We start from the raw sequence: 15203 nt of genomic DNA on the forward strand, positions 1-15203 counted from the left end.
GTTAAGAGCCAGGTTTTTATTAGGCTCCAATGACAATATATCACAACACTATTTATAACAATATTGCTCTTATCAAAATTTTATTTGCTCAGTTTTAATAGCTGATATGATTTCTCCTCTGCAGTGATCTCAAACCGGGTCAAAGATTTTAACCTAATAAAACGTGCCACCTGCTGGGCCTGTGATAATAAAATGATTATTATCAGCATTTTAAAAGAAAAGTCAGTCTCCCATCTGTCACGGTTCCCTCTGTTTCTCCTCGTGTTTGCCCGCTCGAACTTCATTCCCCACGATCCTCCACGCTCCCTCACCTGTTTCGTGTCTGTAATCATCACACCTGCCCGTCATCTGCCTCATCATGGACTTGTACATATTCACACTCTGTCTCCCCTTCATTGTCTAGTCTCAAATGTAAACGTAATGTGGTTTTATCCTAGAAGTTTTACCTGTTAATTAAAGAATTGGATTACTTCTACCTCCTCGGCTGTCGTCAGTGATCGTAACTTAACAGAAGACAAGACCTCCAGAGATGGATAGCATCAACTTCTCTCCAGAGACTATCCTGGTGAACCTGAGGCAGGAGGGTCAGCCTCTGGAGAGCTACGTGGAGGAGTTCGTCAGTTTGTGATATCAGGTGAGTTGGAGCGATCTCGTGCTGAACCGCGTGTTTTTGACCGGTCTGGACGACGATATGCTCGTCCTCATCATGCTTCCCGACACGGATGAGTATCCGCTGAAGGACTTCGTAAATCAAGTCCTCCAAGCGGTTTGCTCCGAATTCTGTGTTGGGGTGGCTGATGGATCCCCGACCTATTGGACTTTTGTGCTCCCGTCCTACTCGGCCGCTCAGTTCCAGAGATCCCTGGACACACTAACCCCGAGCTCAGCCTGGTGGACCAGCTTATGCTGCTGGACTTCTCTGAGCCGCCACAGCCCGCTGCCCAGCTGCCAGGGCCCGCTGCCCAGCCGCCCGAGCCCGCTTCCAAGCCCATTTCCGAGTCTGCTGACAAGCCCCAGCCGGACCCGTCCGGCCCTTCCAAGCCCCAGCTGGTCCTGGGGCACCCATGGCCTCCCTAATCCCCGCTGCCGGGAGTACCGTCCTGGAGGCTCCCGTCTTGTCCAGTTTGTCCATGTTCCCCCGTCAGCCTCCAGGACATAGTTGTTACATCATAGGGGTATGGACGCGGAGTTCTGTTAACGGTTCGCTCTGTTTCTCCTCGTGTTTTCCCGCTTGAACTTCATATCCTACAAGCTTTCCCTGTTAATTAAAGACTTGGATTACTTCTACCTCCTCTTCTGTCGTCAGTGACCGTAACGTAACACCATTTGATCTGCAGAAAAATGTGCCCAAACCTTTTTAAAACCAACAAACCAAGCCAGCCTGGTCAGACGGAGAGACCAGCTACTATCTTAAAGAATACTGTAACCCAAATATAAAGAGATGTATGGCTTAATAGATTAACACCGCCATTGACTATATAAATAACAGAATGAGCTGATTTTTTATTATTATTTTGTAATTATTTATTTTATTTTGTTGTTTCTTTTTTCGCGGGTTTTTTATCTTGGTATCACACCAGTTATTATATTATTTTTCCTCACCAGTAATTAAAAAATTGTGAGAATGATTTTAATTGCTTATGAATCATTTTCAGGAATGTTTCAGAAATTTGTATTATTATTATACTGTGATCAGTGTTTAAAATTGATGGGAGGCTGCACATACTAAGCCTCCCATAAGCATGAAGGGGGTGTATTTTTTTCTTGAAACTAAAGTAATAGAAATATAAAACTTTATGTTGTGGGGGGACCTCCCGAAAGCTTTGACATAATTCGAACACTGATTGCAATACATCCATTTATGACACAAATGAATTGCGCAAGGGTCAATTTTGGCGCCATTGCTGTTTTCGCTCTATATATTACCTTTGGGGTCTATCAAAGTATCATTCCATTGCTATGCTGATGATACTCAGATGTATCTACATGTGAAAGAGTCAAGCACAGATTCTATAAAGATAATTGTAGATTGTTTACAGGAGGTTAAGGCCTGGATGGCCGCAAATTTTTTGATACTCAATGAAAATAAGACTGAGGTTATTGTCTTTGGCCCTAAGAAGCAAGAGGTGATTCAATGTATAAGTTCAACGTACCTGGGAGGTTTTATGAGACCCCATGTGAAAGATTTAGGCTTTGTCCTGGATAGTGAACTAAAGATGGACAAGCAAATAAACACAGTAGTGAGATCTTGTTTTTTTTCATTTACGTTTATTTGCAAAGACTAAACCATTTCTATCCACCACTGATTTGGAGAAAGGTATTAAGGCTATCGTTTTCTCTCGAATGGATTACTGTAACTCCCTTTACTTTGGAGTCGACTGTGATGCATTGGGGCGCCTACAAAGAATCCAGAATGCAGCGACGAGAATGATTAAGTCAGCAAAAAAACATGACTCTGTTACCCCACTGCTTGTCTCATTAAATTGGTTGCCGGTACAACTCAAAATTATTTACAGTATAGGACTCTCACTTTCATTTATATGGCTTTTCATAATCTAGCCACTGGGTATTTGTCTAATTTGGTATCAGTTTATACTCCCACAAGATCGCTGAGGTCTGAAAATCAACACCTCCTGTGTGTTCCTTGGACAAAATACAAACACAGGGGAGATAGAGACTTTTCACAAGTAGGTCCAAAACTGTGGAATGATCTCCCTCTCATTATTATATCTGTCAACTCATTACCAGTCTTCAAATCTATGTTGAAAGCACATCTTTTAAAAACAAATGAAGAGTTGTTGTGATGCAGTTTAGCTTACTCAAATTGTGCACATGTTATGTGTTCTGTTATTGTTTATTTGTGAAAAATTTCTGTTTGTGTATGTAATCTTATTGAGATCTTGTGAAGCACTTTGGGCAACCTGGCGTTGTATTAAACTGTGCTATATAAATAAATAAATAAATAAACAAACAAACAAACAAACAAAATGACTTTAATACTGTCATTTTTTATTTTGGTATTGCCGCCCTCGACTGAAGTTTATTACATAATACTTGACTGTAATCAATAGTGATGCTTGACTTTGCAAACATGACTATTAAAGCTGACCTATCAAAAACAGACTCTTGAAGTATGAGTTAGAGAAGATTAAAGGTTAAATCAATCTAGTGAAATGAGCAACATTATTTGTAGCTGTAAAAGCACATGTGTTCCTGGAACCTGAGCTGAGGGCGATTGAATAGAATAACAGTCGAGATCACTGGAGGAGATATCGAGACATTAAGCGGACTCATTTTCTTTGACCCTCGCTTGATCTCTTCTGTTCCCGTTTGCTCTGATCAGACAGGGGTGAAGCCCAAGAAAATCGGACCACACGGCACAAAGAGATTAGAAGTTCAAGTTGCCATAATACCCGGCGTCAATCAGACAGACGGGACCGGGGGTGGCCGGGGGCCGTGACAGCCCAAAGGAAAGTTCCTGTTGGAAACTCCCTCTTAAATGGACATGGGATTCAACTCCCGCTATCAAGTGTTTCAGGTGTCAGTACTTCCAGAAAGAAAGCAAATCCCACAGGATGAAAGGGAAGATGTCTCTTGGTTTTTTACGTATTTCAAAGAGGAAGTTCGGAAAATATTAACGCTAAACGGTGTTAAATTATTATAATAGGATTAAAAGGAAACAAAAAGAGCCATCATTTCTATTCATTTGAAGGATGACCTTACCATGAGACCGGCAACTTTCTGCTCTCTCAATATACTGCATATACTGTGTCATGATTCTCGGGTGAGACGAGACACAGTGACAAGGAGAGAGGACCCAAACGCAGACAGCGGGTAAGGGGTTAACAAGACTTTTAATAAATAATTAACAAAACTCAAAACAAAGACCCACGTGGGGGTAAACATAACACAGAGAAACAAGAACAAGATTAACTAAACTGACAAGACTAAACTAATAACACATCACAAAGGAACACTTCAAACTAGACTAACTAACAAGACAAGAACTCACCCACACGACACATTGCAACATAACAGTACAATGCTCCGACACCAGACAGAGAACACAGGGGCATTAAATAGAGGGACAAATCAAAGGGGAACAGGTGTGGGGCATGAACTAATAAACAACCAATAACGAGAGATACAAAAGGGCGGTAACACAGACAAGGACCGGAGAGAGTATCGAAGGCTGACAGGGTCAAAATGACTCTCTCCACACATAACAAGGGATCCTGCCGTGATTCTGCCACAAGATCAAGACAGACATGACAAGATGATGCAGAATCATGACAGAACCCCCGCCTTAAGGAGCGATATCCTGACGCTCCAAAAGGCACAAACAAGACAAGACAGACTGTGACAAAAACCATAACAATACAAAACATGGCAAAAACATGATACATGGGAAAAAAAAGCCCAAACAATGACATGGCGCCGGCTCGAAAGCCGGCAGGACAGCACATGGCGCCGGCTGAAAGGCCGGCTGGACAGTACGTGACGCCGGCTGGAATGCCGGCTGGACGACACATAACGCCGGCTGGAATGCCGGCTGGCTGGACGACACATGGCGCCGGCTGGATGGCTGGCTGGACAGTACATGGCGCCGGCTGTATGGCCGGCTGGACAGTACATGGCACCGGCTGGATGGCCGGCTGGACAGTACATGGTGCCGGCTGGATGGCCGACTGGGAGGCCAGCTATCACCGGCTGGGCAGGCCTGGATGTCGACATGACAGTACAGGATGTCAGCGGCTGGGCAGCGCTCTCTGGCAGCTGGGCAGCAAACAAGGACAAACAACACACACAGATTCGACTCGACAGGCCTGGGCACCAGCTGGGAGGCCGGCAGGGATCTGCGGCGGGAACAGGACACCGGCGGCCTCAACCCTGGAGGGGAATCCGACGACCTCAACCCTGGAAGGGAGCCCGGCGGTCTCGATCCTGGACGGGGTTCCGGCAGTCTCGACCCCGGAAGGGAGTCTGGCGGTCCCGACTCTGGACTGGAGCCCGGCGGCCTCTACCCTCGTAGGGAGTCCGGCGGCATCGACTCCTCCCGCTGAGATCCCTCTGTCTGCTGGGTCCAGATTGGTTGGATCATTCTGTCATGATTCTCGGGTGAGGTGAGACACAGTGACAAGGAGAGAGGACCCAAACGCAGACAGCGGGTAAGGGGTTAACAAGACTTTTAATAAATAATTAACAAAACTCAAAACTAAGACCCACGTGGGGGTAAACATAACAATACAGAGAAACAAGAACAAGTTTAACTAAACTGACAAGACTAAACTAATAACACATCACAAAGGAACACTTCAAACTAGACTAACTAACTAACAAGACAAGAACTCACCCACACGACACAGTGCAACATAACAGTACAATGATCCAACACCAGACAGAGAACACAGGGGCATTAAATAGAGGGACAAATCAAAGGGGAACAGGTGTGTGGCATGAACTAATAAACAACCAATAACGAGAGATACAAAAGGGCGGGAACACAGACAAGGACCGCAGAGAGTATCGAAGGCTGACAGGGTCAAAATGACTCTCTCCACACATAATAAGGGATCCTTCCGTGATTCTGCCACAAGATCAAGACAGACATGACAAGATGATGCAGAATCATGACATACTGTACACGTACATTTCAAACTTCACATTATGATTGGCTGAAATGTGTTCTTGGTGTAAGAATTGGCTATTTCCATTAGTTATTACTAATACATTTCAATATTTCAATATAAATTTCCTTACATTACTTTTTTGATTTATTGTTTTCTATGTTGTTTGGCATGTTTAATTCAAAGTTTTTCTGGGTAAAATGTATAATATTGTAATATATTAGTAAGAGAGAAAATCCAGTGCATTCACTGGAAATAAATATTACTACTTTAGAAAATGTGAAGATTAGAATAAATGAATAATAATTTATAATGGGCGAATGTCATAATAACATTGGCACATGCTTATATTTTAAGAATATTTTTAGTGGTAATTTTAGTGGTGAAATGTTAGTATTAAAACATCTATGTCATGGCTCTGCCTCTATTTGTCATGTTTTTCTTGGTCCTGTGGCAGAGCCATGACAAAGCCTTTGGTTATGTGTGGAGAGAAACATATTATTGTCCTTTTGACAATAATATGCGTTCTCTCCAGTGTCTCGTCATTCACCCCGCCCCTCTCGTTTCCTGTATTGTTTCCCGGCCGTGTCTGATTACCCTCACCTGCCCTGTGTCATTACCCTTCGTTTGTCTTCCCTATTTAATGCCCTCATGTTTCTTTGTCCTGTGCTCGTGGATTGTTTGTATGTATACCGTGCATGTTTATGCACTTGCGGTGGTAGTGTTTCCGTGTCGTGTGCCCTGCTACCCTACCATGTGGATTACTGGTTTGTGAATACCCTTGTCTTGTCTTGTCTTGTCTTGCCTTGTCCTGCCTTGCTTTTCTTTTGACATTGTGTCACATACTGTATAGTTTGGTTTGTTTTGCCCCATCGTGGGAAGTGTTTTGTTCTCGTCTTGTATTTTAGTTGTTCTCGTGTTGACACCCCCTCGTGGGTTTTTGATTTGTCTCCGTTGTTAGTAAATCTGTTAACCCCTTCACCACCGCCTGCCTGCACTTGGGTTCTTCCGCCACGACAAACGTGACAGAATCCACGAGCCATCTACTAACCCAGCAGGTATGGACAGTTCCCTGCGAGCCCACCAGACCCGTTTATTGTTCGGGCTTCACCAGGGGGATCGGGGGGTACGGGAGTTTGCCCGTACCTTCCTGGATGCGGCGGCAGAGACGGGGTTCGGTGAGAAGGAACTTAGCGTAATTTTTAACGGCTGTCTCACCGAACCCCTCAAACCCAGCGAGATGAGGATGCTGAGTCCTCTGTACTTTGGTGACATGCTCAGGTACGTGGTCAACCGGGACGAACCATGGCCCACTACGCCATCCTGGGTATCCTCTCCGCTGGCTACCATCCCGGAAGACCTCGTCCTGGCCACCGTGACCTTGGGGGACTCAGCTCCTCCATCCTCAAGCTCTGTCGTTCCGCCCACCTCCAGCTTCGCCAATCCATCTCCACCATCCGCGACCCTCCAAGGCAAGCGGGGAAGGAGGGAATCCGGGGAAGTGTCTACGGACTCCTCCGGTGCGGAGTTAGCCACGCCCTCCACTGCTGCCTCGCAGCCGACCACAGGCCCTGCGGTTTGGTTGAAGAAAAAGAGGCAGCGGAGGGGGGCGCGGACTCCTGAACAGCCTGTGTCCAGTCCTTTGTCCAGTCATGTGTCCAGTCCGGTGATCCAGCCGGCATCCAGTCCGGTCCAGCCGGCATCCCAGCCGGTGATCCAGCCGGCGTCCCAGCCGGTGATCCAGCCGGCGTCCCAGCCGGTGATCCAGCCGGCCTTCCAGCCGGTACAGCAGCCGGCCTTCCAGCCGGCATCAAGCCCTGTCCAGCCGGCCTTCCAGCCGGCGTCAAGCCCTGTCCAACCGGCCTTCCAGCCGGAGTCAAGCCCTGTCCAGCCGGCGTCAAGCCCTGTCCAGCCGGCCTTCCAGCCGGCGTCAAGCCCTGTCCAGCCGGGTCCCAGCCTTGTCCCGCCGACGCTCAAGTCGGCGGTCCCCCCCAGGACTTCCTCCCCTAAGTCCCCCAGGACTCCGCGCCCTCGAGCGCAGTCAGGGATTAAGACTGTCCCACCCTGTCCAAACCCCTTTGGACTTCCCTCAATGGACTCTTTTGTTCCCGCACCCCCCCTCCCATGTTTGTTGTTTTTGTTGTCCCACCCCAATCCTGTGGTTATTTTGTCTTGCCTGCCTTTGATTTTGTTCTCTTTGTTTTGCCTTGTCCTGAATGTCACCCAGTCTGTCTTGTCTCGTCCGTCTACCCCTTGGTGAGCACCTGGAGGTGCTCATTAAAGGGGGGGCTTCTGTCATGGCTCTGCCTCAGTCATGTTTTTCTTGGTCCTGTAGCAGAGTCATGGCAAAGCCTTTGGTTATGTGTGGAGAGAGAAACATATTATTGTCCTTTTGACAATAATATGCGTTCTCTCCAGTGTCTCGTCATTGGCCCCGCCCCTCTCATTTCCTGTATTGTTTCCCGGCCGTGTCTGATTACCCTCACCTGCCCTGTGTCGTTATCCTTCGTTTGTCTTTTCTATATATACCCTCTTGTTTCTTTGTCCTGTGCTCGTGGATTGTACTGAGTATGTGCTGTGTTTGGTGTGTCTTGTTGCGTTTTGATGTACCCTGGCTACCTGTCTCTCCCAAGTTCATGTTCCTGTTTGGATTGTCCCGTCAAGTCTTAGTAAGTGTTTGAGTTTAGTTTGTCAAGTGTTGTTTTAGTTCAGTTTAGTGTCAGTTAGTCTTCGTCCCGTTTATCCTGTTTTCCTGTTTATCAGTTTTCCCCCATCGTGGGTTTTGTTTTGTGTTTTATGTAATAAAGTCTTGTTTTTGTTAACCCGTTCACTACCGTCTGCCTGCATTTGGGTTGTTCCACCACACAAGCCAATCGTGACAATCTATGGCTAAAGTTTGTATTATCTGATTTATATTGCATCTTTTAACCTAAATATTTGATTTGTTGATAAATATTGATTTTGAATAATAAACACATTTATTATTCACACTTTAGGACACTGTTCATGGGTGCTCTTTTAATTATTCAGTAACAAATTATTAAATTATAATAAATAAACATTAAATGAAATAGCTGACTTCATATGAAATAAATAACTTAATCTGTAATACATATAATTATATGCATAAATAAATATATAAAAAATAAACAATAATAATTATTTAATGTATGTTCGCTCTTACAGTAACAAGTAAACATCATCAAAATTGATTTTAGTTCAATTTAAATTGATATCTAAAAAATGTTCAGTTTTGCATTGTTGCAAAGCAGCTTACAGTAAATATACACAGTACTAGTGCAGATAGTTCTGAAAACAGAAAATTGTTTAAATTTTTAAAGCATATAAAATATGTTGTTGTAGATATTTTTGAACTGTTTTGTATTTATAGTACACATTGCGATAAAGCAATTCATCATAGCATGCAAAAAAAAACATTTTACACTTGTCCACATTCAATACAACTCCACAGTGATAACAACAATTCACAGAACTTTACAGTCAAAATATAAATGCTATTTTTTGATACAGACACAAACATTTTCTTTGTCTTTAGGGTAAGTGAGGGTTCACGCAGGCGGTGAGTTGATGTTTAGTAACCATTCCACACAAGAGCAGGAAAACGGCATGTGAAAAGACGAAGAATAGAAGGTAAAAGCCTTTAAATTAATGATCGATGAGGCCATTTTCTTTGACTTCAAAGCGCTCCACAAGCACTTGAAGCACTGCTATAGTTTCCCCATTTTACCCCGAGCGGCCCTCAGCAGCACGTGACCTGACCTGGTCGTCAACAGAGCCCATTGGGCGGTCTACCCCTGCTGATGTCATCAAAAGAGACCAACAATGTCACTTTTACTCAATCTGGAGCGCCTTTTCAATAGGCAACTTTCCCCTATTTTTTCTGTGGTCTTGGCATCTGACTTTATTAGTTCCTATTCCTTATTAGATAGGTTCCCAGTGGCTGTCCCCAGGCGTTCAGAGGAAAAAGGAAGGGAAAGACAGAAGTAAATGTTTTCAAAAGTTTTCAGGAACGTGTCAGGAATTTCTATGGCTGATCACTGCAGAGGTCATTTTGCCTAGACTTCAACCCCACGGCGTTTGGCACTTGTTTTGTACCTCTGGTGAATGATGTAGCGCATTGGGGGGACTAATGTAATCTGGCTAGAGTCTCATGGCTTATTGTGTTTGCCTCTTTAAACCTCTTAAAAAGTGCAGGAAAGTCGCATTGAAGTGGAACACCAGCTTACTATTTAATGAAAACTGCAGAGTAAACACACACTGTCACAGTACATACTTAGTAGTGTCCGGTTAGAATGTTTAAAATTATTATATATTTTTTTATCCAAAATACTTTGAATTATGCAGGACTTAATTTGCTAAAATGTGCAGTCATATAAAAATATGAGTCAGGTATGAGCTAACAGGCTGTCTTCTGAAGATGATACTGTAGTAGTAACATGTTATAACAAGTTTAGGAACCTATTTACATAATGCCCTGCCAAAGCGTTTATATTTCAAGCCATTACAGTCAAACCCACACCCTAAACAAAAGCTGAGGGAGAAGCAATAAATCTTATGTAACAAAGTTCAATGTAGGGAAGGAAGGAGGCGGGAACCGGCGAACATTTAAACAATAAACTTTAATCAAAAATAAACAAACAAAAACACGGAAGTAAAAGGCCGGCAGCCACCTCACGGTCGACTGCCGGCCACACAAACATAAATAAAACTTAACATTTCCGGGCCCGGTCCTCTCTCGTCGGCAGTCCCGTCGCTCGTCTTCTTCTGCTCCCTAGCTCCCCGTGAGGCATGCGGGACCGGTGCGCGTACAGCTGATACTCATTATCACTCACGCCACCGGCCCCGCCTTCCTGCCCCACGGCTCTCGTCCCGCCTTCCTCGCTACATACCCCCATCGCCCCTCACAGGCCGGGGGGTACCACCGCGCCTGTGTTTACTCCCCCCCGGGGGGTCCCCCCTTGAGAGCCCCAGCGCCTGGGGGTACGCACCGACGAGACGAGAGAACGGAGCCGGGAGCACCCCGAGCGACAGGGACGAGAGAGGGGAGAGAGGAAAAAAAATAGTCCAGTTCCCCGACACGCCGTCGCTCGGTCCTCAGCCAGCCGATAGGCTCTTCCTCGCGGTGCTATGCTGTGGTGCTGGACGTTCGGTGGACGGCCCGATCCGCCTCCTGGCGGCCGGCGATGGCTCCTGGCTGAGGGCAGCCGGCATTCCCGAGCTCCCTCCATGGCCGCCATCCCACCTCGTCCCAGGAGCACGGCCGCGGGCTCTCCGTCCCCACCGAATCCCATCGTTCCAGCACCACGATCTCGGGCAGCCGCTGGCGGACGCCCTCGTCCGCGCTGCCCGAACTCCTCAGCACCGCGAGGCCGCTCGGCGGCGAGGGCTCTTCGACAGCATGTCCCTCCTTCCTCCCGGGTTTCGGCACCAATGTAACAAAGTTCAATGTAGGGAAGGAAGGAGGCGGGAACCGGCGAACATTTAAACAATAAACTTTAATCAAAAATAAACAAACAAAAACACGGAAGTAAAAGGCCGGTAGCCACCTCACGGTCGACTGCCGGCCACACAAACATAAATAAAACTTAACATTTCCGGGCCCGGTCCTCTCTCGTCGGCAGTCCCGTCGCTCGTCCTCTTATGCTCCCTAGCTCCCCGTGAGGCATGCGGGACCGGTGCGCGTACAGCTGATACTCATTATCACTCACGCCACCGGCCCCGCCTTCCTGCCCCACGGCTCTCGTCCCGCCTTCCTCGCTACATCTTACTACAGAAGTCTGTGTTTCCTTTTTCTAGCAAATGCCATCCCTGCAGACAAATGAAACAATCACAACATAAACTCATTCAGCACATTATTAATAACACTTTTTTTATACTACTGATTATAAGCCATTAGATCATGCTGAAATGGATTGAGAGCTTCACTAACTAAAATTTTTAAGGCAACCAGGTAACTTGTTTTTTTAAGTTCACTCAAAATATATTACCTTAAACTAACTTAATTCAATTATGGACAGTGGTTCCACAAAAGAGAAATATGTTATCTCTACTCAAATATGTAATGAATGATGAACTAAACTGAATTCAGTAAACTTAAACAAACATGTCCAAATAATGTTTAAATAACTTGAATCAATTAAATTCATCCTGCTAAAAGTATTTAAGCAGAGATAACATGTTTCCTTTATGTGTAACCACTGTCCATAATTGACAATAGTTCATTTAAGGTAATATATTGTCTAGCTGTTATTTTTAACACACACTTAATAAGCTAAATATAGCTCTTAATGGTAGGAGTTAGCCAGAAGTTGGTTTTGTCACACTCATGGCATGCCCACCTGTAGATGCTTTTTTATTAAAGCAACTTATAATATGTTTAGCAGATCCTCAACCCAAGCACATGCTCTACTCTTTACCACAATGGTAACCCCCCCAAAAACATCAACATACCAACTTTTTTACTGTAAATACAAACATAAAAGAGTATTAAACATGAACAAATATCAATATATTGATAAAAGATTTGATATGACATTTTATTGCAACTTTTACTGTCCCTATTCAGCCCTGTGCAAAGCATGATGGAAAGTGGAAATCCAGTTCATAGTTTCTATACTGCTACTTTAATACAACTAAAGTCATTTTGTATCTCAACTCAAATGGATTAAGTAAAGTGGTTCAAAATAATTTTGTTGTTTTAACTTGATTTATTTAAGTAAATTGAACAAGCATCAAATGTTTTTTGATCTACTTGATTGAAACATGTTATTTTAAAATGTAAACATTTAGTTAAGCCAAAGCATTAATGTTTTAAGTCTGTTTAACACAATGCAATTGTGTTTGAACATAAAACCTAATACAATGGTTTTAAAACAAAATTAATTGTTTAAATGAAGTGAACAGTATCGTACAATATTTTTTTTATTTTGAGTGTTGAACCAACAATCTTTTTTACAGTAAGGCAATATTATCCAAACCAAAAAAAGTGCTGTATACATTTTATCAGCGCGTTCATACTGGGATCATGGACTTTGATCTGCATGAGTTAGAAGAGCATTGAGTAGGAGTAAAAAAAACAATTGAACCTAGGGAACACTAATAAAATGGATACCTTTAATGCACTGTTAGTTGCATTTCCAACATGTCTCCCAAATGCATAATTGTAATGCAAATTTTGCTAAACATCGGATATCAAATTTGTTTTAAAAAAAATCAAAAAGTAAGATCAACTTACCTGTTCTGATGAAATGACTCTCATTTCTCAGGTGAAATGTCAATATGATTTTGTGCACACACAATTTATAAACATAATCATGTGAGTTTTGGCACCATTTGTGATCAAGAGCAAGGTTAAAATTAGGGGTGACATCTTACCCACCATACCCTACACACTTTTGGGATTTCTCCTATTTTTGCATATTGTTACAAGATTTGGTATGGCTCATCGACACCGTGCCCTGAGTATACCCAAAGCGTTTGGGCAAGCCATTAAGTTGAAAAGATAACAGAATGATTTATTTATCATCACGAGTCGGCCTTCTTTCAGTTCCTTGGGTCATGCTGTGCATGACAATGCCCAATTTGTCATATCAGCAATACTTCTGGTCTGCCATGTTGAATATCAAACAATACTTGTTTATATTTACAATCATGACCAAAAGACCTAGGCTAATGATTCTCGGAAAATGCAATTGCAAAAATTCCAAAAGGCATTTTTTAAGGCATTAAACAAAAAAACGATAAAAAAATCAATTGACACTGATCGTATGTTTAAAAGTTTGCAAAATTGACTCTGTAGTGATAGTGTGTTGCCTTCTTGAGAATCAGTAAATATTGTAAATGTAGTTTTTATTGTGTATTGTGAACTATATGTAGACATTTGTTATGCAAAATAGCTTATTCAGGGAAGTACTAAATATATATATTTTTTTACGACAATATCTATTCTCAACATTTTTTTATTTTATATTTTTATTTTGTATTTGCATTTTTATTCAACAACGAATGAAAAAAGCAGCCTGGTACAGTACATAAAAATGGTCTCTTTTTACCTAAATTAACATATTTCAACATTACATCATCTTTATATATGTATTTTCTTTCTTTCTTTTTATAACTTTTAATATGTGGGGCAAAGTGTAGTTACTGTATTTCTTCCAGAAACGGCTTTAATATGCATGCTTATGACAATAGCACTCCAAGCCTAAAGGAAAGAGAACAAACCAGACTTCTGTCTTGTAGGCTACTATACCCAAACAGTGAACGTTATGAATAAATGCATGGGACTTTTGCAACCTAAGACAACATTTGTGTGCTAAGCTAAAATTCACACCTCCGTATGCTTGGAGCAAAGATCCCTGGCTTGTCATTAGTCACCCCTGCAAAAATCTGAGAGTGTATAAATTCCCCCTGCTTCTAACACACACGTACAGTATGTACTTCAGTTGTGTGGATTTTATAAGGTCTGACAGTCATGGTGGAGTGTGGTTTAAGAGATTTTGGTAATATACAAACTCGAAACATACTGCGTATGTATGCGTAATATTAAAAATCAACCCCGGTCAGATGATTATGAGTCAGATGGGTTTAATGTAAGTTTTGACATCACAGGCAGTTTTTTAAATAAAGTATCTGAAATCTTTACCATGTTATTAAATTAACATATGAATGACATATTTTCATTGTAGTCTTCTTAAAATGCATCTTAAGTAATAAACTATTTTGCAATATAACATTACGACACTAGAACCCCTGTGATCACTTCCTGCAGACAATGTTTGCTCAGTGGTCAATTCGTGAAGCTTATTTCTTTGCGTTTATGCACTAGTGACCAATGTCACACTTCACTGTATTCAGCCAGTCAAGACCTAAACAGAGCTATGTTGCGACACATACAGGTAAAAAGCACAACAAAACCCGGAGAGTTAACGACACACAAGTTACAAAGCACAACTTATTCTTCAGTCCTTTTCTTATGTGGAGGTCTTGTGTGGATTTTAATGTATCTCAATGGTCTCATTGTAGAGTTACTGTCTGTTTATGAATATCTTTAAAGATTTAATGGCAGCAGTCTTACAAAATGTATCAATTTATCATATCCTTCAGTCTTTTAATAGAAATACTACTGTTAGCCTTGCCAATGTTTGATTTCCAACAAAGAAGTCTCCTAGAAACCAATTTGCGTAGAAAAAGCGATGCCATGCAACGCTAGCATTTGTTTTGCAGGTGTATGAAAATCGACAAAGACTACTGTCTCCAATGTTTTACATACCTGTCTCCGCTAACAGTTTTTGTGATAATACAATGAAGTAATTTTGACTTATTGGTGCATTTAATTTCCTTACACGTCAATGTATCAAGCATCAATCAAAGGATTTTATATAGCATTTTTATTGTATTTCTTTCTGCATTTAAAGGATGTAATTTTATAAGCATAAGTTTGGTCTCACTGCATTCATTGGTAAGCATGTTTCGACAGACCTGACATCTGCTCGACCTGTTTTTTCTTTCTTAAAGTTAGAGCGGCAGTGACAGCCCTTTGATGTCAATCTTAAA

Source organism: Triplophysa rosa, linkage group LG25 (assembly GCF_024868665.1).
Source record: "Triplophysa rosa linkage group LG25, Trosa_1v2, whole genome shotgun sequence".
Classification (NCBI taxonomy): Eukaryota; Metazoa; Chordata; class Actinopteri; order Cypriniformes; family Nemacheilidae; genus Triplophysa; species Triplophysa rosa.